Source organism: Panthera leo, chromosome C1 (assembly GCF_018350215.1).
Source record: "Panthera leo isolate Ple1 chromosome C1, P.leo_Ple1_pat1.1, whole genome shotgun sequence".
NCBI lineage: Eukaryota > Metazoa > Chordata > Mammalia > Carnivora > Felidae > Panthera > Panthera leo.
In genome coordinates this window covers 83,940,901-83,965,803 of record NC_056686.1, presented here as the reverse complement: position 1 = coordinate 83,965,803, position 24,903 = coordinate 83,940,901, and the positions used below count along the sequence as shown (strand labels likewise).

At 40.7% G+C, this 24,903-nt stretch overlaps 1 protein-coding gene across 1 annotated transcript in view; it reads left to right on the top strand.

Moving 5' to 3' along the window:
- The window catches only part of PLPPR5 (phospholipid phosphatase related 5), a 122,909-nt gene that overhangs the window by 53,087 nt on the left and 44,919 nt on the right, over window positions 1–24,903 (top strand). The window lies entirely within an intron of this gene.

The following is a 24,903-nucleotide window of genomic DNA, read 5'->3' as shown; positions in this document are numbered from 1 at the left end:
GACAGAGAGCATGAGCAAAGGAGGGGAAGAGAGAGAGGGAGAGAGAATCCTAAGGAGGCTCTGTGCTGTCAGTACGGATCTCACAAACCATGAGATCATGACCAGAGCCAAAATCAAGAGTTGGATGCTCAACCGATTGAGCCACCCAGGCACCCCTAGTCCATTGATTTTAATTGAACATCACACGATATGAATTAGGAAGGTTGTTGAAAAACTGTGCTCCATAAATTCCTGTCCCATGTCCTATTTTCCAGATAGCCAAATTGCTCAAACCCTAAAAGTAATATAAATGGTCATGATTATTGGATTTTAATTGTACTTTTGATTGTAAGTGTTTTATTTTTATGATTCTTAATTTTTAATATTCTATGTTCTACACATCATTTGTGATGCTAAAGAACTTTAATTGCTTTTGAAATGACAACTTTTATGTTACGTTTTACTTCTTTACGATGTACAGTAATTGGATACATAATAACCTAACCAGCATTGGCGGTGCTTAATGCTCATTAGACCTCCGTGGTAGGCACTATCGCTTTGACGGGGTCCAACAGAACCCAGTTTAACAATGGGGAGCTCTACATGTGTGGTCAAGCATTGCATCTCTTTCATGCCCAATAACACGCCCATACCCATTTTTCAAAAGATGCATCAAGCTTTGCTGCAGAAGGCATGGCCTTGCTCCTGAGCTCCAGGAGCCAACACGGTGATTCTCATAGCTTTGGACTGTATGCTTTCTGCCGCGACATCTCAAGCACCATAGAACCTGTGGATCCTGTGGCCCAAGTAGCAGGGCTGCTTGCCCTACAGCCTGTACTTGTTGTAGACCCCTTTTCTTCTCCAGGCCCCACTTAGAGCTGGCAGCTTTTCATGTCATCCGGTATATAGGCCAGAACAATATTCATAGGTATGAGATGTGTTTCCCCAAGAACACGTAGTGATCTGAGGGTGTTGTGCTTCCTTTTTTGCGGTAGTGGTACAAGATGCAATAATTTGTCTTTTGCTTTGAGGGAATGTTTAGCATATCCCTGGCCAATGGATCCCTAAAAATTTTACTGATGTCCCAGGCCCCTGAATCTTACAGGGTTTATCTCCCAAGATCTGGAATGCGTGTATCTTTCCAAGACCTCCAGTGTGCTGACCATCTTTTATCTTGCTTGATCAGCATGATATCTTTGATGCAAAGAATCAATACGATGGTCTCTTCAGACTATGATCTGGCAAAGAGCAGGAGAGTTAATGCATAGGACTGACATACACCATGATGTAAAACTTTGCCTGTTCTATGTGAATGTGAACTGTTTCTCATCCTGTTTCTTTTTTTTTTTTTTAATTTTTTTAATGTTTATTTATTTTTGAAGGAGAGAGAGAGACAGAGAGTGAGTTGGGGAAGAGCAGAGAGAGGGAGACACAGAATCCAAAGCAGGCTCCAGGCTCTGCTCTGTCAGCACAGAGCCTGATGCGGGACTCGAACTCACAAACTGTGAGATCATGACCTGAGCCAAAGTCAGACGCTCAACCAACTGAGCCACCCAGTCGCCCCTCTCATTCTTTTTCTTGAACAAGATAGAAAATAATGCATTTGACAAATCAGTGGTCACTACTACTTAGCTAAGATTCAGGAGACTGTAGTTTTTCTCCAGGATTTGTCCAGCCTGGTTAATTAAATGGAGGTATGATAAGAACCACTACCCCTACATTCTTGAGATCCTAAGAGGTAGATAAATCTCCACCATCCCCCCTTCCTTAATGCAGTATTGTTTTTGATTCACTATCTTGGCAGGAGTGGGGATATAGTTTCATAAGCTTCCTATTAAATTCCCCCAATAGTCTACCTGCCAAGGGGAAAATGTCCACTAGATGTGTTCACAGACCTAGTAGACTTTGGCCCAGGTTCACTTACTACCTAGTCCCCATGGGACCTTGAAGCAGGGAGCCATGATGATGCTAATTCAGGTCTCCAGGCAATCAGTGTCCCCTTAGACTTTTTGTTCAATAGTCCTCAAAATGCCTGGATATTCTCCTCCCCCCAATATGTAGTCACCTGAATAAATGGTCATAGGTCCTTTTGGGGAAGGACTGGGAAAATCATTACAATACATACTTTCTGTAGTGTTATAGGGTCCTTCCCTCTAGGGACCTGCTGCCTCTTCAGTCAGTGAGTTTCATTCCAGTTTGGTAACTGCACAAAGGATTGAAACTTTTATTGGGGCATCCACTTTCAGCTCTGCATTCTTGTCATCTTGTGGGTATGTATTGAGTAGTCTTCTGGGCTCCTTATCTATTTTGCCTCTAGGGCACACTATGTTCTATAAATCATCTCCAAAACTTTCTGCAGGTCAAGTCACCTTGCCTGTCACTCAGGGCCTTATGCATTGTTATGATAATTGAGACACAGCCCCCTAACCCCTACCACTGCTCCTACGATTAAGCACTGGTCACTGGCTTCTGTTTCTTCAGGCATTCCATGGTCTGCATGGATATAAAGGACCCAGCTCTGTGGTAACCTCCCCTACCAACGACACTGGCTTATGGAGGAGAGGCACCCCTCAACTCCTGCACCCTGCTACTGCCCCTCTCACTAGCACATTCCTTGTGCCTCAGTGAATGGTACATCCATGAGGTCCTCCCATGGTACATCATCCTCTGGTGGGTCCTTGAGGCTCATGTTACATGTCCATTCCAGCAATGTCACTTCTCAGAGCCTTTTAATTCCTTCTTCCACTGTCTGCCGAAGCAATTCAGGCATGTCAGCTTCATCGAGAAAAAGTAATCATTTTCTCCAAGCTTTTAGGAACCTGCGCAGCAAGGAGTTTTTACTGTTCCCCAGGGGCCTTGCAAGAGTATTAAATCCCATATCCCCAGGGAGAGTGTCCTCATGTCCACAAACTCTCCCTTATCCTGTTTCTGTTTCAGCATCCTTGATAAAGCACCTTCAAAATCCCACCACGTAGGTCTCCCCTGACTCCAACTGGTATGCGCTGGCTAATTCTTGCAGCAGTTTTGGGGCAGAGTCGCTTTCTTTCCTTATTCCGTTTATCACATCCTGGCAACTAAGCCCCAGTGGTTGGCCTGGCAGCCAGGAAAAGAGGTGGGAGCAGATCATGAGCGGATCCCTATTGCACTGGGGGAAAGAGGCTTCTCACTTCCCCACTCGAAAGTCCCTGGTATGGGTGGGGCTGGGAGGAGTGCTAGCCCTGAATAGGTGGGGGTGGTAGCCACGTCTGAAGGCTCTGAGCGTTTAGAGGAATCTGATGAACCAAAATATTCATGTACATCCACTCAGATTTCCCCATCCCCATGTCAAGGTGTTAGATTTTTCTAACTAGAGTCCTGACCTTGGTATAATGGACCTGCCTTAGCTGAGCAGTCAGTGATATTTGAAGGTCCCTTGACTCTTAGCTAGTAAGTGATAAGTTTGGACTTCAGCTTTTTTTACTCTGAAACTCCAGAAACAAGAGTTTTTTTTCTAAGTTCCCAAAGAGGAACTCTGGCCATCACACTCAGTTTTCATTTGTTCGTTAACTCTCCTCAGCTTTTCATTTTTCTTCTGTAGGGTGCCAACACAACTTAGTAAGAGTTGGCCAATTTCATTATCCCTCTAGTTAGTCATTGTTTCCATGGACTTCTCAGCTTCCCATGTCATTGGCCTGGTTAAGTCATTCCTCCCAATTAGGGTGGCCAGCCATCAGACTTCATACTTCCAGTGCTAAAATCAGGAAAGTTTAGTGTAAACCAGGTTAAGTTGATTACAGTGTCTCCACCAGAACATTCTTCCAAGTCACTATTGGTGGGTTTTAGCAATTGGATTGTTACCCGGTGCCTCCATATACTTCACAAGATGGGGTCCTCATTTCCAGCAAGGACATGTCCCTAAACCCCATCTTATCACCTGTTTTCTTAGATCATCCCAATTCTTAGGACCTCCACAAAGTGGAAGGCTAAGATAGAATTAGGAGCAGTATTAGAAATACAATTAGGAAGCTACGATTTATGGGAAGCTTGGAGGGAGGTAACACTTGTAAAAGATAGAACCTCTCTGAGAAGTGAGATTGGAGAGGGGGAGTCTCAGAGTGTGGTGCATATCTGGCAAAGTCTCAACCAATCTTCACCAGAGGTTGCTCATTGGAAAAGCCTCATGTTGGGCATACATGGCCAAACCTTAGTACCCCTGCTGTGCTCCATCACTGGTTGGGGGCTGGCCAGAGAGATTGTGGCCTCTGCTCAAGCACTGTGAACTACACGTGGACATTCTCAGCTCACTGCCCTCCCTACAGCAGAATGGCTGGCTCTTTCCTGAAGAAAGAGGAGAGCAACTTACCTCAGTGGCTTGCCGCACTGCCTCCATCTTGTTCTCAGAGAGGTTCTATAAGCTAATGCACAGCAAGGGGTTACTACTGTGATGCATTATCTTCCGTGATTTTCTCTGTGCCAAAAATATTTTGAGTGCCTTAACATATAGGAAAAAAATTATGGCACTGTAATTTCAGTCATCAGCTCCCCCACCCCTAAATTGAAGATATAGTTTAAATCAAGGAGATTTCTTGGCACCTTTTCCACCATCTTACAAAAGAAGTTACCTTCTCCTGTGAACACAGTCTGCTTTGAGCCATTTGTTTATTTATGCCATCTAAAGAAAACCTTGGAACGGGAACAAAGTATTTCAAATAGCAAGGAGAAATCCCTCTATAATAATATAGAAATTTAGAATATAAAAATAACTATTATTACTGAATGCTTACTGTGCTAAGCACTTTACATACATATATTTATTGCTTTCTCTCCTTTGTCAAACATATTAATCAGGCATCTTTCTATACATAAAAATGTATGCTATTGGAATAGTTTATGTACAATGTAGGGAAATGTGATTTCCTTAGACTTGCTAAAATTTCCACTATCAAAGAACAAAATCAACAACCACACAAAAACCTTCCATTAATTTGAGCCACCATTCCATTTCTGAAAGAAACTTCTAGAAAGATTAGTTTATATTTCTTCACCTTATCAACCAGTTTCAACATGGGTTTTGTTCACTCACCACCCCTCTGCCTGCCGCCACATACACTCTAATAATACTACTCCTTAGACTTCATCCACAGTGATCTTATCAAAAGGCTCTTCAGGGCTTTGTCTTGCTGACTGTCTCAACAACATGGAGACTCTAGCTCACACCCACCTATCCCAACTTTTCTCTTGTAAGACTTTGAGAACGTTATGTCCCAATTTGCTTCTTCCTTTATTAAGTGCTTTATTGCAATGTTAGAAGACCATCTACCAGTATTTACCAAGTCTCTGTTCTTGACCTTTTCTTCCTTCTGTTATCCTTCCCAAGTGCGAGCTCATTCATTAACCCCTCCATGTCTTCAGGCGAACCCCAAACTCCTTCACTGGTCTTAACATCTCTTCTGAACTCCAGACTGTTCCTAACTTGAACAGATCCATGTGGTGTTCCATCAGCTCTTTACACTCAACGTTTCAGAAACCAAAATCATAATCATGATCTTGCCATTGCTCCAAATGTGCTCCTGCTTTTGTCTCTTCTGATTTGATTATTGGCATTCCTACCTTCCCAGTTACCCAAGCCTGAAATCTCTGAGTCACCCTCAACCTCTCCCACTTCAACACCCCCACATCCAGATGCCTGATTAATTCTGTTGGTCCCACATTTGGAATATCTTTCAAATCCAAACTCTTCTCCACCCTGCCCCCCATACTCCTACTGTTTGAATTTGGCTCTTTTGTGTCATCTTGCCTTGACTGTTGCAGGAGCCTCCCAGATAGGCTTCCTGAGAAAATCCTACTCTCATCCGTCCATACTACATTCTGCCCCTGGAGTCAACACTCCTAAAGCATGAGTGTTAAGCAAGTCTCTCTTTGCATAAAAGCTTTCTGTAGCCTGCCCTCACCAGCCCTTCAAGGGTCACACTCTTACATGTGGCAGATGAGGCCCTCTTGGTCCTGGCTAAAATTTATCTTTTCCTATGGTATGTACTGAATTGCGTTTCTTGCCCCACTCCCCAATTCCCTACCCACCAACTTCATATGTTGAACCCCTAACCTCCAATTGATGGTATTTGGGGAGGGAGTCTTTGGGAAGTAATTAGATGTCTATGAGGTGATGAGGGTGGGGTCCTCATGATAGGATTAAATGCCTTTATAAGAAAAGATAGCAGAGAGCAAGCTGTCTATTTCTCTTGGCCATGTAAAGACACAGCATGAAGGCAGCCATCGGTAAACCAGGAATAAGTCTCTCACCAGAACCTGACCATGTTTGCCCCTGATCTCAGACTTCCTGCCTCCAGAATTGTGGGAAATAAATACCTGTTGTTGAAGCCACCTAGTCTGTGGTATTTTGTTATGGTAGCTTGAGCTCAGACACCTCTCTTATTTCATAATCCCTCTTTTTTTTTTAATGTTTATTTATTTTTAGAGAGAGAGAGAGAGGGAGAGAGAGAACTGAGGAGGGGCAGAGAGAGAGAGAGAGAGGCAGAGAGAAAGAATCCAGAGCCCAACGTGGGGCTTGAAGTCATGAACTGTGGGATCATGACCTGAGCCGAGATCAAGAGTTGGATGCTTAACCAACTGAGCCACCCAGGTACCTCCATAATCCCTTTTTTCATGAGTTTAGTTCTCAGTTCATGGGAACTCCATTCACACTGGACCATTACCAGACACGAACCACAATAGTTTCATCTACTCCAGTACTTTTGCTATTCTCTCCATCCACAGTATTTCCAGTACCTGCAGATACCAGTCTGGTCAAAATTCTATTCACCTGTTATGTATTTGTCAAAATTCTCTACTATAAATAATAGAAAGCGAGTCTGGCTTTAGACAAAATGAAGTGAAAGGGCAGGCTTAGAATCGAGGTTCAGAGAATGAGCAGGAGCTGATGGGGTCTGAGCAGCCAGAACCGCAGTCAGAATCAGACCGCAGGAAGGGTGTGGGGAGGATACGCTGCTCTGACCGCAGGACCACGGACAGTCCCACTCCTGCACCTCTTGATGCCTCCGCCAGCACGGCTGCCAGTGGAGCGGATGTTTCACTTTATCTACTCTCTGTGTGACTTGCAGGCATGTCTGGTTGACTGTGTGTGCATTATGTGCTAGCAGCAGCTGCTTGCCAGGGCTTGGAAGGAGACATCCACCTTTGTGTGGTTTTGGTGGTGGGAAGGAGTATATGCTTCTCATACTGTGGAGTATGTCCTAGTACCAATAAAGGGTCGAGATGCTCTGTAGTGAGAGAGAAAGTGCTCTTCACCTTTGTGACCCAGATCAAGGTTGGTCTTCTTGATGTACTGTGTCATCTTTTCAACTGAAGTTAATCTCCCCATCTTCAGTGGCGTACCTAGTATATTTGACACCAAAGCAGATAATGTTTATATATTTTCCTCTATATGGAAAAAGTATTTTCAATTATAGTTATGTGATAACAGTAGTAATCATTATTTTATTGATTCGTTTTTCAGTTTTAAAATAAGCAAGAGTATATTTTAATTTTAAACACATAAAAATTTAGAACAGTATTTCATGGATTTCTAAAATTAGAACTTAGAAACAAAAATACCATACATTCATATTATTTCATTAGTTCATTGTAATGGAATATTTCATTGTTTCATTATATTATTCCTTAAGTTAAACATAAAAAACTCTCAAGTACTGGGGCACCTGGGCTCAGTCAGTTGGGCGTCCAACTATTGATTTCAGCAGGGGTCATGATCTCATGGTTCGTGAGATCAAGCTCTGTGGCAGGCTTTGCACTGGTGGCATGGAACCTGCTTGGGATTCTCTCTCCCTCTCTCTCTGCCCCTTCCCCTCTTGCTTGCATGTGCATTCTCTCTCTCTCTCTCTCTCTCTCTTTCAAATAAATACACTGAAAAAAACCCAAGTAGTCACACAGATTGGCAGAATTTGAAATCACCCAAGTTCTATTTTGTCATCTTTACAATTACAATCGTACCATGGGTTTTTTCCCTCTCAAATCTGTTTAAATGTAGCAGCATTGCAGTTGGAGATATTCTGTGGCCAAAGCATGCTTAAGTGGCTCCCAACCTTTACAGATGTACTCTGTAGACAAATATGCGTAGCTGAGTCCACATGCCAGAAGTCAGATGTATAGTTTGGAGTTCTTCAAATTAACTTCCTTAAGTTCTTCAAATTAAAATATTAATTAAATAATATTTATTAGAGATTATGCAATAAAATGTGCTCATCTGAAGCTTACATACATGTTCTTAACATTCAGTGGTAATTGCGGCAATTAGCTCAACTTAGACCAATGTCCCACTTACCATTGTTTCATAACAAATCACCCTAAACTTGGTGGCATAAAACGATTTACTATGTTCACAGATTTGCAGGTCAGATGCATGAAAAAGACACAGCATGGCTATCTTGTCTCTGCTCCACGATGTTCTGGCCTCAATTGGGAAGACTCAAAGTCTGACAGACTGTGTCTTGATATCTGGGGCATGGAAGATTGCTCATTCAGGTGTCTGCATCTGGGCTGGGACTTGAAGACTAGGGCTGCCCTCACATGGCCTTTCCATGAGCCTTGGCTTCCTCCCAGCATGGCAGCCTCAGTGGTCTGATTTCTCACAAAACACCAAGCACAGGTGTTTCAGAGAACTAGGCAGAAGTTCATAGGCTTTTATGAGTTCATAGTGTCACATCTGCTGCCTTTTGCAGGTGACAAGCAAGTCACAAGTCTGCTCAGATGCAAAGGGAGGAGAATTTGACTTCACCTTAGTGGGGGAAAAGCAAGGGAGCAAGGGGTTGGGAGACTGTTGCAGCCATCTTTGAAGGATACAATCAGCCACCCCAACAAAAGATTCTGGGGGGCAGGAGTGTATTATTACTACTATTGTTTAGAATTGCCTGGCAATCATAAGGAGCAGATAGAGATTTAGTAGGCTTTCTTATTGCATCCCTTTATTGCCCGCATCTGGGGCCGAATGTTGCCACTGCCCCACCCATTGTGTGCCACTGCTGGTGGTCTAATCTGGGAAGGCCTTAGTAATGTTGCATTTAAAAAGGGTCAAGATTACCATTGTTGTTTTATTATTTATGTATTTCTGCCTCCAGTAGAGTACAGGTTCGCTGAGGTTAGAGACCATTCTTTATAGTACCACAATGCCAGCAGTAGCATGAATATAATACAGACTTAGAAAAGTATGTTGATTGGTTCAAACGATGACAACTGTATCTTAAATGCCCACTATTTGTAACTAGGAAATTTAAGTAGATGACTTGTCCTTGTCCCCTAATAAATCTATAATCTCAAAGTATAGTGATGCAGAAAATGGTACTCAGATTGAGAGGCTGTGCTTACTCAAAGCACTGGATCAATTCCTCTGATAAATGGGTCTAATTCCTTAAATAAATTAAGCTTTTGCATTATTTTATGGAAATTTTTTTAGAGCCAAGAGAGAAGCGAGGACTTCTCGCTTGGCACTTATATAAGGCCCACAGGTCCTCCCACTGAGGCTTTTTGCCACTCTAACCTCAACTGGGAAAATCTTTAATCACCCTCATAATTGGAGATGATGCCTGAATGGGATCTATGCACATCCTGTGGGCGGACAGGTCCTGGTGCACAGCTATAAATGATCCTAGTTACCCTAGTTATCCATGCCTGTGGACATGGAGGCAGCTGTATTAGATTCACAGAGATGGTGGCTGGTAAGGTCCCTGTCCCTAGCTGAGCCTATGATTGTTCACCGCTGTGTTCCCACCATTCTGCACAGCTCCGCTTTGGACCCTCTTAGTGTATAAGGAACCCTAAAAAAGCCCTAAAACTTAAGACCCTTGGCTCTTGTTTTCCCTAAAAAAGGGATACTGTATTTGTGTGAACAGCTGAATAACAAGTAACATCCTTTCACTGTGTGTGTTGGTTCTGTGCTAAATATTTTTCATAGATTATCTTGTTCAGTCCTCAACTTGTATGCCATAGGTACTATTACAATTCCCAAATTAAAGATGAGAAAATTGAGGCTCAGAAAAATTTAATAATTTGCCCAGAGTACACAGCTGGTATATGCTGGAGCCAGGATCTGAATCCAGAATGTTCCTTCAGTGTGCTCTAAACCACTGCTTTCCACTGCCTCCCCAGTAACTCAAGTACACATCCTGGAGTGCTGACCATGCAGAATTCCAGGTCTCTTAACCTTGGTTCTGTGTGGCTCACGTCTCTGTAGTTTCCCAGGAGTAGAGTTTTGACTCACATCATGGTCCCTTGCTGCTCACATGACAATGGCATAATGCCATGTTCTAGCGCTGTTGGCTTCTTAGAGTGAGCCAGAAATCACAGTGCATTCATCAGATAAGAACACTAAAGGGAGCCACCACACATAAATCAGGCATATTTCTTATATTTAAGTGCTCTTATATGTTAATTGCTATTATGTTTAACTTACGATGCCACTCACTAATTCATCTGGACCATTTTTTAACATGGAATCACTTTTTTTTTTAAATCACAGGTTTAACTCATTCTGTAATTGATTTTTTCTTATTCCATAAAGTTTTCTTGTTGGGTACTTTAATTTCTTGGAGTTAATGTGGTGTTAAGATTATAGTTTTGGAGTCATTTACAAATATGAAGAAGATAGGGGAAATTATTATTATTATTATTTTTAATGTTTTTATTTATTTTTGAAGGAGAGAGAGACAGAGCATGAGCCAGGGAGGAGCACAGAGAGAGGGAGACACAGAATTTGAAGCAGGCTCCAGGCTCTGAGCTGCCAGCACAGAGCCTGACGCGGGGCTCGAACTCACGAGCCGTGAGATCATGACCTGAGCTGAAGTTGGATGCTCAACTGACTGAGCCACCCAGGCGCCCCAAGATAGGGGAAATTAAGTAGCAAAATTGGACAGTCATAGGAGGTATTAACGTTAGCATGATAACCCTTCACTCCCACTCTACAAACTTGGTTCAGCCCCTCATCCTCACTTGCTGGGATAATCAATAAAATTTCCCTAGTATCCTCTCTTCTTACCTTTCGTGATCCACACATTCTTCAAGTAATTTTCCAAGTACCTGTCTAAACTGGGAATGATAACATGCAGAGCCAGTCTCATGGGTATATGAGCTTTGTTGTCATGTAGGCTCCAAGCTCAGGAGGGCCCCACACTTGGTGTAATACCCTACTGTCACCCTCTTGACATTCTTAATGATTTCTCAACAAGGGGCTTCTCATTTTCATTTTGCCTTGGACCCTGCAAATTAGATAAGCAGTCCTGGTACCATATAATCATGCAATCCACCCTCCTTCCCCACTTCCCTCCTCATAAAAGCTCTAGAAGCTCCTCTGTGAATTTCCTAAGAATTCATGAAATACCATTTAGAAGCATCTGGACTTTCTGTAAACTTCCTTCTTTTACAGTTCTATGATTCTGTGACCATAAAGCACTTTACAAATGTAATTATTAAGGGATGTCAGAGATCTAATATTTACACAAACACCCCAGAAATTGATCTAGTACTGTTTAACCTAAGATGGCATTAAATTTTCTTTATTTGGTTTGGTTTGTCTACTTGTTGTTTTATCAGACACATCACAATATTGACTTGTATTGACCCAGTGGTCACACAGTTCTTAGGATTTTTTTTTTTTTTAAGCAGTGACCTTTATCTTTTCCTTTAAATTCACACACCTATATTGAGTTTTCCAGTAATTATCAGTGTCATCAATTATCTTAGTGTCTGATGAGAAATGTCTGAAAGGGCCCAAAATAAAAAAATAAAAAAATCTTGATTCACTCCATTTTTATCTTAATTCATGGCGCATGTATCACATTTTAAAGAAGAAATTTAGATGAAAAAAATCAAACAATTATAAGTTGGTTTAATTCCAAAACACTGAAAATAACAACTGGTTCAATTATGTATTAATCCGTTTAACAGAAAATTATTGGGCACCTATGATGTGCCCAATTCATCACATTCAAAGACAATGACACTCAGCCCCTGGTCTCAGGGTGCATGCTTAACACTTAGATGTGGCTGGGAGGTGAAGGGGTATATTAATCTGCTAGAGCTGCCATAACAAAATACCCCCAGAAACTTATTGTCTTAAACAGCAGAAGCTTATTTTCTCACAATTCTGGACACCAAAGCGCAAGATCAAAGTGCTACCAGCCTTGCCTCTAGTGAGACCTCTTTTTGGGATGCAGATAACCACCTTCTTACTGTGTCCTCCACATGGTCTTTTCTCTGTGCTAGTGTGGAGAAAGCTCTGTAATATCTCTTCCTTTTCATATAAGGACACCAAGCATATCAGTTAGGGCCCCACCTTTATGACCTCATTTAATCTTAGTTATCTTCCTAAACATCTTATTTCTAAACATTGGGGGCTAGGGTTCAACATATAAATTTTGAGGGGACACAATTCAGTCCATAACCAGTGAAGTACCCCACAGTAGCAATAAAATGTGTACTGAGTAGTGCTTTCATAGATAGAAATGGACATAAGGTGGTGGGGTGGCCAGAAGGTTTCCAGGAAACAGAAGTGATTTCTCAGGGGAAGAGAAGCGGGGAAGGATGGTAGGTGTTTGAGGAGTGTATTAGTTTCCTACAACTGCCATAATAAATTGCCATAAACTTGGGGGTTTAAAACAGAATTACATTCTCTCACAGTTCTGGAGGCCAGAAATCTGAAATTAAGGGGTCAGCAGGGCCATGCTCCCTTTGAAGTCTCTAGGGGAGAATCCTTCTGTGCATCTTTTAGCTTCTGATGGCTCCAGACATTCTTTGGCTGTGGCAGCATACCTTTAATCTCGACCTCTGCCTTCACATGGCCTTTTCCTGAGTGTATCCCTTTCTTATCTGTCTGTATCTCCTCCTCTTACGAAGACATTTGTCGTATCTTAAGATTCCTGACTTAACATCTGCAGACACCCTGTTTTGCAAATAAGGTAACATTCACAGGTTCCAGGGATTTGGACTTGGACATATCTTTTTAGGGTTCACTATTCAACCTACTACAAGGACTCAGAGAGATGGGATGACAGAATGTGGTGCTCTGCGGGGGGATTTTAAGCAGTTTAGCATGGCTAAAGCATAGACTCTGGGAAGAGAATGAGAAGACAAGGCTGGAGAAACAAGAAAAGATCAGTAAAAATCGGAGCTTTATTCCTAATGCAGTAGAGAGCTGTTTGATTACTTGCCCCCACTGTGAGCTTTCTGCCATTCTTGCTTGCCCATTTAGAGATGTATACTGGTGGTGCACACCTTATCCAGCTAGCAGATGCATCTGTCTTTGTCCAGTATGTTTTTTTAAAAATGCAGTTACTTCCCCAAGAGTTTTACTTGGAGAATTTCATATCAGAACAATATAGCTACTTATTTTTTAAACACTAGTGGTATGATAGCCCTGGACCATATTCACCAATAACAATGGTTGGCTCTCTGCACAGCTCCCCACTCTAGAAGGCACATGTTCTCTTCTGTTGGCCTCAGTTCCTCTCCTTCATTGTCTTCTCTGCATAAGACTGAGCCCATTTACCTCAAACACTGTTGCTGTTGGCTTTTTCTCTACTTGGGCATTGTGACTCATTTACATTACCAAACTTGCTCTTCAGGTTGATGCATAAGTAACCTCTTTGCACAAGGTTTCCTCCCTTTTTTCTGCCTTAAATTCTCTTCCCCTCCTTTTCCTTTTCCTGTCTCCTATCTTTAAGTCTTATAAAAAAGCCTTCACAGGAAACTGCCTGGCTCTCCCTCCATGTCTGCCTGGGTTGTTGCTTCAATTTTACTGGAGGCAAGCAAAAGGTTTTGCATGCCATTTTATAGTCAGGATCTAGAAAAAAAAAACAAACAAAAACTATTGATCAATTCGACTTCTATTTTCTGTTAATTCTTTCTGTGTATCCACACCTCAATTATTCTTACTATTGACTTGTATTATAATGATCTTTTTACATGTTTCTCTTTTTTCTTAAAGAGCTCCTTGATGTCAGCATTTAAAGACTTCCCTGTCTCTATATCCCTACCCCAAGCACATTGTCCAGAATGCAGTAAAGGCATGGTAAATGTTAATTAAAAATGAATAAGGGGGGGCTCCTGGGTGGCTCAATCAGTTAAGCGTCCAACTCTTGATTTTGGCTCAGGTCATGATCTCATGGTTCATGAGATTGACCCTGCATTGGGCTCCATGCTGTCAGCAAGGAGCCTGCTTGGGATTCTCTCTCCTTCTCTCCCGCTTGTGCTCTTTCTGTCTCTCTCTCAATAAACAGACAAATGAACAAACAAACATTGAAAATGAATATGGAAATAAATGAATGAATTCCATCCACATCTCTTTCCTTGTCTTGAGGCTTCACCTCCTTTTTAAACTTTTACTTACAACTTTTTCTGGCAGATAATGTGTTTTTAATAGAATTCTAGGAAATCTTTTCTTGCCTACCCAGAAACATAGCCTGATTTCCCTTCTTTGCCACATTTGCCCTGGGGACAGCATACTTGCCGGACACCAGCTTCTATCCACCTAGGAGCACACTCCTGCCTGTCTGTCTACTCCTTCTTCTGTCCTCTTCACTATGTCCTGTTGCCACTGAAGTTCCACGTCCCAGAAAAGTGAAAGAGTTTCAGAAACATGCGTGTGAAATAACCTCCTGTCTCTCATGTTCCCATTGAAGTTTAGATTCAATGGTCTAAACAGATTGCCACGGCTCCTGATTCCAACTTGCGTGCCCCTGATTCTGCCGAGAGTCCATCCTGTCTGCCTCCTATCTTCCAACCCCTGTGGAGCTTCTGTTGTACCACCTGCCAGGCACATCTTCCTCTAGTGCCGTAGGCACCTATGATACCTGTCTTCTCTCCTCAGGTTGAGTAACCTATTCCTTCACATAGTTTTCAAGGCCAGGTTTTCTCAACCTAATTCTCACATTTTATCCGGATATATCTGCTCACTCTTCTGAGACCGTGCCTTACTCTGTAGCCCTTGGTGCCTTTGCTCACTTCCCTGCATGCATCAAAATGCACTCCCAACTCTGGCTCTTTCTTTACAATAAAAAGCCTTCCTAAACCATCCAATATATTTCCACTATTTGAAAGGTCAATGTGTTTTTAGTACTTTTTCATTTTTCAAAGCTGGATGGGAACTATCCCATATTTAGTCACAGCCTGTCAGTTGCTATAGCTGGAATTACCAAGAAGTTGGAGCACCAGCTTTGGCTATGTGAAGCTCATTTCCTCATCTCTGCACTTGGCCATTAGTAATATCATTATTGCATCTGATTCTGGTCTTCAGAACAGTTCACAGTTTCACAATCCTTTATTATTGGTTCTAAATTCTCCAAAACAAAAACAAAAACAAAAAACTATAAAAGCGATGTTATTTTTTTATTTTGTTTGTTTTTTGGGTGGTTGTGATTTTGTGATTTTTAGCACATATATATTTGGTCTCTATCCATAGTTCCTGGCCCACAGCTCTGAAAACTCTTGGAATTTCTTGTGACAAGACCGATAAATGTTTCTTTGTTACATTAATAAGGTGCCTTTGGAAAACCCTAGGTAACCATAAGACCTGGCCTAGTTGCCTGGGGAACCATCCCTGTGATCAAAAGGTTGAAACTTTCAGTCCAACCCCCTGACCTCTGGGTGGAAAGAGGGACTAGAAGTCCAGTCATTGCCATGGCCAATGATTTAATAAGTCATACCTATGTAATGAAGCCTACATTAAAAACCCAAAAGGATATGGTTCAGAGAGTTTCTGGGTTGATGAACATGTGGAGGTTTGGGGAAAGAGGCCCCCTGGAAAGGCCATGGAAGCTCTGTGTTCCTTCCCATGCCTTGCCCTATGCAACTCTTCCATCTGGCTGTTACATCCTTTTATAATAAATCCGTGAACTAGCAAGTGAAATGTTTCTGTGAATTCTGTGATCCACTCTAGCAAATTAATCTAACCCAAGGAGGGGGGTCGCTGGAACTTCCAATCTGCAGCTGGTAGGTCAGAAGCACAGGCTATAACCTGGGCTTGCAATTTGTGTCCTGAAGTGGCAAAGAGTGTCAGTCTTGAAAGACTGAGCCCTTAACCTGTGGAATCTGGTGCTGTCTCTGGGTAGATAGTGTCAGAATTGAGTTGAATTCTAGGACACTTGCTGTCTGGAGAATTCTTGTTGCTGGTGTGGGGAAATCTCCCTGCCAGCCCTTCCTCAGCCACTCACCAATGGAATTGGTGCTGATGCCCGAACCTTTTCTAATGGCAAACCTGATCTGCCCTGAATTAATTTGGTGAATGAATGTGAAGCTACTTAGAGTCTTATGTATTCTCCTTAACTGTGAATGTCCATATATTTAAATGTAGAAGTGTGAGTATGTTTCATTGTGGGTGTGGCATTTGACCCCATTGTGGGTATTGTGTAATGAACAGTACATGCCTCACTTTACCTTTCTAAAATCTGAAAATATTCTGAATTCTGGAATACTTCATGACTCAGTGGTTCATATGAGGGATTACACTGCTGCTTTTCACATTTGACCAATGATTAAACTAGGCTCAGAGAGAGTAAGTCACTCAGTAATGTCATATCCCCAATCTACTGGAGTATTAAGACTGGAACTCAGATGCTCTGAGTCCACTGGGGACATGACCCTCTCACTATGACCACCAAATGCAGATGCTTCCTGCAATGTGAAGATGGGAGAGAAAATAGATTCTTTTACCATAGCCATTAATTTTTCAGAAAACCAATAGAATTGTGGAAAACATACAGCTTCTTGGAGATCATTTCTGAAATATAAAAACTACTATGCACATAGGAAAATAGCTAAAGTAACACATAAGGTAAAAAAGTCAGAGTTAGATTATTTATTGTGGAATTTGCTGTAAGTTTTATATATATTTTTGTTCCAGTTAGATGTTACCAGTGTAATATAGACACAAGTCTAGTTTCCAAAACATTATGTTGATTCATTCATTCATTCATTCATTCATTTATTCAGTGCTTCCTAAACTCTCAACTCTTCTTATGTTCCCAGCCCCTGTAGTGATGTGCGTGTTGGCTGCCATGTCCTGCATGGAGTTTTGGTGCCTAGATCAGCCTTCAAAAACCTGTATAGCTCATTAATTAATATACTTAACATGTAATTACAAATAGTGCCGTAGGACTCCCATGGAGTACAGTGTTTCCATGAGAAAACAAGTAAAACATTTTGATTATTGGTGTATAAGTGCACATAATTATCCTTCCAGGTGGGTATATAGATTTTCTCACTAGAAACTTTTGTTGGCTCTTGAAGCTGGGGACTAGTTGTACTTTACTCCTCCTTCACCTTACTTTCTACCCCCACTGATCTCCATTCAGTTCAAATTCATCTACTTGAATGCATACACAACCACCACCACCCTCCTTCCACACACACACCTAATTAGCCAATGAGTCTTACCAATTCAGCATACTAAATATTTACCCAATCTGTTCATAACTCCAGTTCAGGACATGAGGCTCCAACACCCGGAACCACTTGAGCCAAAGTGACACTTTAAAACTCAGATCTTCTCCTCGTGTTGCCTTTAATGGTCCTCCATTTCCTTTTCCTAAAAATCTAAACTCCCTCACTTGCCCCACAAATCCTTTGGTAACCTGGCCCCTGTTAACCTCTTTATCTAAATTTTCTGCCACTCCCCTCTCTGCAGGTACTTCCCAGGGCTCACCCCCAGCCCCACCCACAGAGCCTTCTGACACAGGGAGTTATTTTCAGTTCCTCCAGTGTCTCCTTTGTGTGTGCTCTCACTCCTGTTCAAAGAACTCCTTGAGCCCCATCCATCCCCCACAGACTGAGGCAGAGACCTCTCTATTCATACAACCTCAGGGCAGTCAGAGCATGGACTGCTAGTTAAACTGTTTGAGTTTGGATCCCTGCTTCATCACTATTAGCCCTAAGTCCATGGGCAAGTTACTTACTTAACCTTTCTGTGTCTTACTTACCTCTCCTGTTAAGTACCAATCCCACGGGCTTATTTGGATTACATAATTGGTACATGTGCAGCTCTTGGCACAGTCTGATGCCAAGTTTTAACTTTCATTATGATTATTGAGAGTGAGTCATGCTGGCTGCTGAAATGACAAAGAAGAAAGGGTGTTTCTATCCCTCATAAGCTAGCAAAGGAGAGGAAAAATATATCGTTTCAATACAAAAATGATGTCTTTTCACAGTAGTTATTATGAAACCTAAAGCTGGATAGCAAGATGAGAAGGAGATCACTCTCCCCCAACACCTGAGACCCAGACTGAGAATGTGATTTGAGATGAAGAGCAGGCATCTGGGAGAGAGGGATGTTTTGACATGTGACAACTTGGTTGCCCCAAACCTAGACCCTTGGGGTGAGGGGTAGAGGCTGGAGGGTGTCGGAGAAGAGTAGCCAGACACAGGAGGTCATGCTTTCCACTTCCTATCTTCTTCTTGAGGGAGACTGAGGTGAAAGCTGGAAATGGGATTAGAGTACGATAGGATGGATCTAGGCAGCTTTTAGTTAAATGAAAACTGAGGGAATGAGGGAGGGAAACCTCCAACACTGAGAGCTGGGTAAAGAAGGTGCCTCCCAAGATCCCTGGGTGACCAACTAGGAAATCTCCTGACTCCTGTGATTTAGCCGCAGATGAGTGTTAGGAACTAGGTCAGTGATATCCTACAAGTACACTGTTGAGTTACCTCGAAATATCAAGCTGTGGTTAATATTTATGAAGTTTATTGAAATTAGTGTAAAATTGATAAAGTACTTTGTTGCTGGTTGCGTATATATATATATATATATATATGCAATGTAATATATATACGATATATATAATATATGATATATATATATGCTGGTTGCATATATATATATATTTTTTTTTTTTTCAATTCACATAAACACAATGACTATGAGACTGTGTGTGTGTGCATGTCTTGTGGCACACATTTCTTGTCCTCATTGTGATAGGACATTTATCTGTTTAAGCTATGATATGAATCTTTTCCTGTTATTGTATAATTTAAGATGATATCTCAAGATGTGAATCCAGGGGCGCCTGGGTGGCTCAGTCGGTTAAGCGTCCGACTTCAACTCAGGTCACGATCTCGCAGTCCGTGAGTTCGAGCCCCACGTCAGTCTCTGGGCTGATGGCTCAGAGCCTGGAGCCTGCTTCAGATTCTGTGTCTCCCTCTCCCTCTGCCCCTCCCCTGTTCATGCTCTGTCTCTCTCTGTCTCAAAAATAAATAAACATTAAAAAAAAAAATTAAAAAAAAAAAAGATGTGAATCCAGTTCTTAACATTTAAAATTTGTCTGATTCTTTATGTTATATAGACATACATAGCGCACATCATACAGAGATCATATATATGAATAACCAATCACACATTCGTAATTATAGTTTCTTTCCTTAACCGAAGAAAGTCTGAAAGACCATGTGAATCCTAAGATCTACAAATTCAAACACTTTTGAGGATTAGGCAGAGATATTTGAGATGTGCTTTCACTGTTTTACCCCTGATTTCTTGTCCCTGACATTAAACTGAAGTTTATTTGTGTATTTTAAGACTCTCGCAGGTTCTGTTTTCTTCATTTGCCTTTAAGTTAACTAAAACTGATTCTTAAATTCATCTAGCAGTCAAATGCACACTTTTGTAGTATTTAAAGATCTCCAGATCAGTCTTTTACATATTAATTTTAGTTCCTTACTTATTAGCCAGCAAACTTTAAATCTTACAAATGCCAGAGTTCTTCAAATCATAGGAATCAAATATCTTTTTCTTGCATGTAACTCCTCACACATGGCATAGCTTTCTTTTCCTTGCGCATCACAATCAGAAATAAGATGGCAGCCTATCTTTATTTAATTTTTTTTTAATGTTTATTTACTTTTGAGAGAGACAGAGAGTAAGTGGGGGAGTGGAAGAGAGAGATGGAGACACAGACTCCAAAGCAGGCTCCAGGCTCTGAGCTCTATGCACAGAGCCCAACATGGGCCTTGAACCCATGAACCGTGAGATCATAACCTGAGCTGAAGTCAGATGCTTAACCAATTGAGGCACCCAGGCTCCCCCCACCACATCTTTATTTAAATATCATCTTACTTTTAATGTGGTCTATGGAAAACAAATGTTAAATGGTGAATATGTACAGTTCTTAATTTTATAGATGACACAGAAAATGTCAAGTAAAAGTGTTTTTTATTTTTCTAGCTGATAGATGAAGTGCCACGCATACGATATATTTATCAGGGGATCACAGAAATGGTCTCCATGTAAAATCAGCCATGGCTGCACTTCAAGGATAAGGTAAATGTGTCAGTGATGAAGGGGCTGCTATTTACAACCAAACCATCAATTGGCCATTGTGCTGGGGGCAGCTGAGTCACTGAGCATATTCTGATCTTAACTGCACGTACCAGCTGGTCCTGAACACTGAGGGTGTTGTTACTTACACCACATTTGTAACTCCCTACTGTTGCCCATTCAAGGGCATCAACTACATGATCAATTCTGTGTTCGTGATTATGTAATCTTTTGTTAGGTACCCACTAAGTGTATTGTAAGGAAATGGGTGACTGCCCTTCATTTTTCAATGACAATATGTTTGAGGACCTTTACCCCCATGCCCATATGGGAGGTAATTGAATTTGTTATTTCTCCCAGCAAATATATATAATTTTAATCTAAATAATATCTTTTTAATCCTTTAGGTATATTCGAGCCACAAAATAAACAAAAATCTTCATGGTGCCAAAACTTATATTCTTTGTGCAGTTTCTGTGCTAAATCCTACAAACTGTTATTGTCATTTTCATTTTACAAAGGATATAAAAATAAGACTCAGGGAAGTTAAGTATCTGTCTAAAGTCACAGAAATAATCAAAGGTAGATTGACATTTTAATCTAGAATATTAAACTCATAAAGTTGAGCTTTTCCTCCTATGGAATCTTTCAAGTACCTAAAGGGTATCTGTAAAATACAAAACAAATGAATAACTTGATGAGGTCAAACATTAAAAAGTAGCTGTTAAGATAATTAGAACCTGAAAAAAATAGACTGTGACTCTGAAATTCAAAATAATTCCCAAATATCACTTTACTACATTATGCTATTTAAGCTGTAATATATTAATAGGTATACAAGATAAATACAGATACAAAAATATAAATAACTATTGTCTGATAAAGCACAGGTGCCCTAAAAAATGGTTTTAGGTTCAGTGCCCAAGCCCAACCAAAGTAATAATAGAAATAACAAAGTAGAAATAAATGCTGAAAAGCATACAATCTTTTTTTTATTTATAATTAACTGATATATTTTTCATTTCCCTTAAATCATGACACTTATTCAGGTCAGCATTATCCAATAGATTATACAGATTATCCAGTACAAACACAAAATGAATCACATATAGGATTTTTAATGTTTTAGTAATCACATTTAAGAAGTTTTTAAAAAGATGAGATTAATTTTATAATATATTTTGTATAACTGAGTGTATCCATATTTACCACCATTTCAACATTAACGTAAAAATTATTAATGAGATATTTTGCTTTCCTTTTTTGGCAAAGTTTTCGAAATCCAGTGTATACTTGACACTTGCAGTACATCTCTATTGAGACACTAAATTTTCATCTGAAATATTTTATCTGTAATTTAGATTTCATAAAATTTACAGTGTAAAAACTAGATGCACATACCCAGCTTGCTCCAAATTTTTTAATTTGGAATTTTTCAGAGGTGTGCCTGGGTGGCTTAGTAGGTTAAGCATCCAACTTTTGATTTTGGCCTAGGTTATGATCCCAAAGTCATGGGATTGAGCCCTGAGTTGGATTGGAGACCTGTTTAAGATTCTCTATTATCTCTCTTCCTCAGCCCTGTCCCCCACTTGCACTCTTTTTCTCTAAAAATAAAAAAAAAATTGGAATTTTTCTAATTTAAAATTAGAAATTTATAATTTTTTTAAATTAAAAAAATTTTTCTAATCAAATAAAGTGCCAGTTTTGAAATTTAAATTAGCTAAAGTTAATTAAAAATAAAAATTCAATCCCTTGGTTCCACTAGCCACATTTCAAGTGCTCAATTGCTATAGTAGCTAGTGGCTACCATACTGAACAATATGGCTCTAGGATTTCTCATCTATTCTTCAGTGCCTTTGAGAAGGATGGACCATAAGACAAGGGCCAACATCTCCCCATCTCCCATTTCCCCAGTTCCAGGATACTACCAGTCTATTCACTGCTCTGTGAGTTTGACTATTTTCGATTCCGCATAGAGAGATCATGCAGTATTTGTCTTCCTGTGCCTGGCTTATTTCACTTAGCATCATGTCCTTCAGGTTCATCCATGTTGTCACAAATGGTAGGATGTCCTTTTCCTTTTTTTTTTTTCCAGGAAGAATAGTATTCCATTGTATATGTACTATATGTACCACACAGAGATTTAAGGTTCAGCAATGTGACTATAGTTCATAATACTGTATTGAATACTTAAAATTTATTAAGAGGGCAGGTAGATCTTAAATGTTCCCACCGCACACATACATACAAAATGGTAACTGTATGAGATAATGGATATATTAGTTAGCTTGATTGTGATGATTACTTAACAATGCATACATATATCAAAACATCAAGTTGTATACACTAAGTATATACATTTTTATTTACAAATTATACCTCAGTAAATCTGGGGGAAGGTGGGAAAGAGATGAGACAGTATCGATCGAAAAGGAAGACACTGTTTGGTTTTAATAATCAAATCTCTCTTTGTCAAAAGAGAAAAGGAATTTCTAAATTCCAAAGCTACCTTTACATACCAAAAGCAAAATTTGAAGATCTGAGTATTATAAGACAGTAATAGAGAGAACATAGGATATAATGTAAGAGATGTTATCGTCAACCTAGGTGAGGAGAAGGTGCATTTCTGGGCCTAGGAAGTGGGAAGATTGGAGGAGAGAAAGGACAGAATGGCAGATGTGATCATTTGGGTGAGTGCCCTTAGGTTAGAAAGCCTGAGAAGGAAATTGAATAGATAATAGATAACAGATTACAGTTAATAGATAACAGATAATAGAAACTCCAGAAAAGTTGAAGAAAAAAAAAATAGTTGGGCTTATACCTCATTTCTGGCTTAAAACTGGAAGAATTCAATCTCAATGCATCTCTAGAGCAGGTAGTGCAGGCAGCAGAAAAGATAGGCATCATGGAAACCAGAGTACCGTGTAACATAGCTGGGGAGCACAGATAACCCACCTGGGGCTAGAAAGCAGATGTGCTGGAGATACAGAGGATTTTTATAGCATGTGAGCCTCGATGGAACAAGTCAGTATGGGCTCACAAGGACATTAGCAATAGTTGTCATTAGAGCAACCTGTGGAGACCAAGTAGGAGATGCACAGGGCAGTGGGAACCAGCAAAGATGAAGAGGCCACTCTGTGGGACAGCCCTGTGGCTGCTCTGAGATTGCCTCCCCACTTGGGCCACACAGTCCTGCAGCTGGAGTGCCATTTTGCTGGAAAGGGAAGAGTGAGAAGCTGAGAACAACTGAGGGTTTATTAAACATTCCTCCCTCCCCTGTTTCATTCCTATTCAGTCTTGGATGGATGCTCATGATGAAGTTTAGGTCAGTGATGGAAAATAAGGTAGCTGTATGCTTTATACAATCTAGATTGTTGTATATAAAATTTATGGCTTCAATATACTACTGTTCATTGCAGTCCCCTATCGCAGCCCTGAAAGGTCTGAATTATGTGAACACAAATCTGTCTGCTGCAAAGTCTATGGCCTTTCCATTATCACATTACCTCCCATCACCATTCTGTTATATGCCCTGTCAGGCAGCTTCACATTGCTGCTTGGCAAATCTATGAATGTGGATAAGTATGGATGCAACAATAAGACTTTCAGGACATTGCACAGCTGGCTTAATAAATGAACCTAAAAGATGGTGTTCAATGTCCCTGTACACATTTGCTACTAAATCTCTGGTGGAGTGCCATGAAGTTCCACCTTTGATGCTGTCTTGTTAGCGATGATCTGTATGGAGCTAACGAGAAGCTCAGAGAAAGCACTAATATGATGGATGGCATCCTAAAAGTTCAAACTGGTCTTGACAGGGCAGAATGTAATTTTGCAAACAGTTAAGAAGTTTGATTTTTTGAGTAATCCCAGGAGTCCAAAATGAGGGGAACTTGCTAGGGCATCAGTCCATAAGATAGAATCACAAACGATTTAGTAAATCACAAACACTCTGACCAGTAGTGGTATATTGTTGTTAAAAAAGAAAAGCAAAAAAAAACCAATTCCTTTTTTAGATTGTACTAATCAAAATAGTCAAAATGTGGAAATCAGTTTGAAGATAATCCAGTCCTAACCTAATTGTGAAATATAGATCTACGAGTAAGACCATAGGATGCAATCCAGAAAAGTTACAGTTGCACTCCAGGCTGATCAGAGTGGATATGCACTGGGGACTTAATTTTGGACTCTGCATTTTGGGAGGAGGACTATAATATGTCAAAAGCACTAGAAAGAATGTCATGTTGCTGAGGGATCTGGCCACAGAGTTATTTCCATACTGATGGGTGGAATTGAGGCCATTTAGTCTGAGAAAGAAGAGGCAAAGGATAAAGTAGGTGGCAACTACCTGCAAAGAAATAGTGGCTCTCTTTAGACAGAAAACTTAGAAGAGAGGGAAAAATGGCAAAATGGCATATGGAAAAAGTGCAAGAAGCATAGAAACAAGAGAAGAAACCAAGTTCTCCACATGCTTGATCACAGTGACACCAAAAACCCAATTATGCCCATTCTCCAGGCACTGCCTTCACCGTCACACAGCACGATAGGTCCTGGGCTTCCTGTGTTCTTCAGCCTTGCCCTGACTTCACCCCTACAGTTACTAGGCACTCACTGTGGGCCAAGCTCTGTGCTAAGAA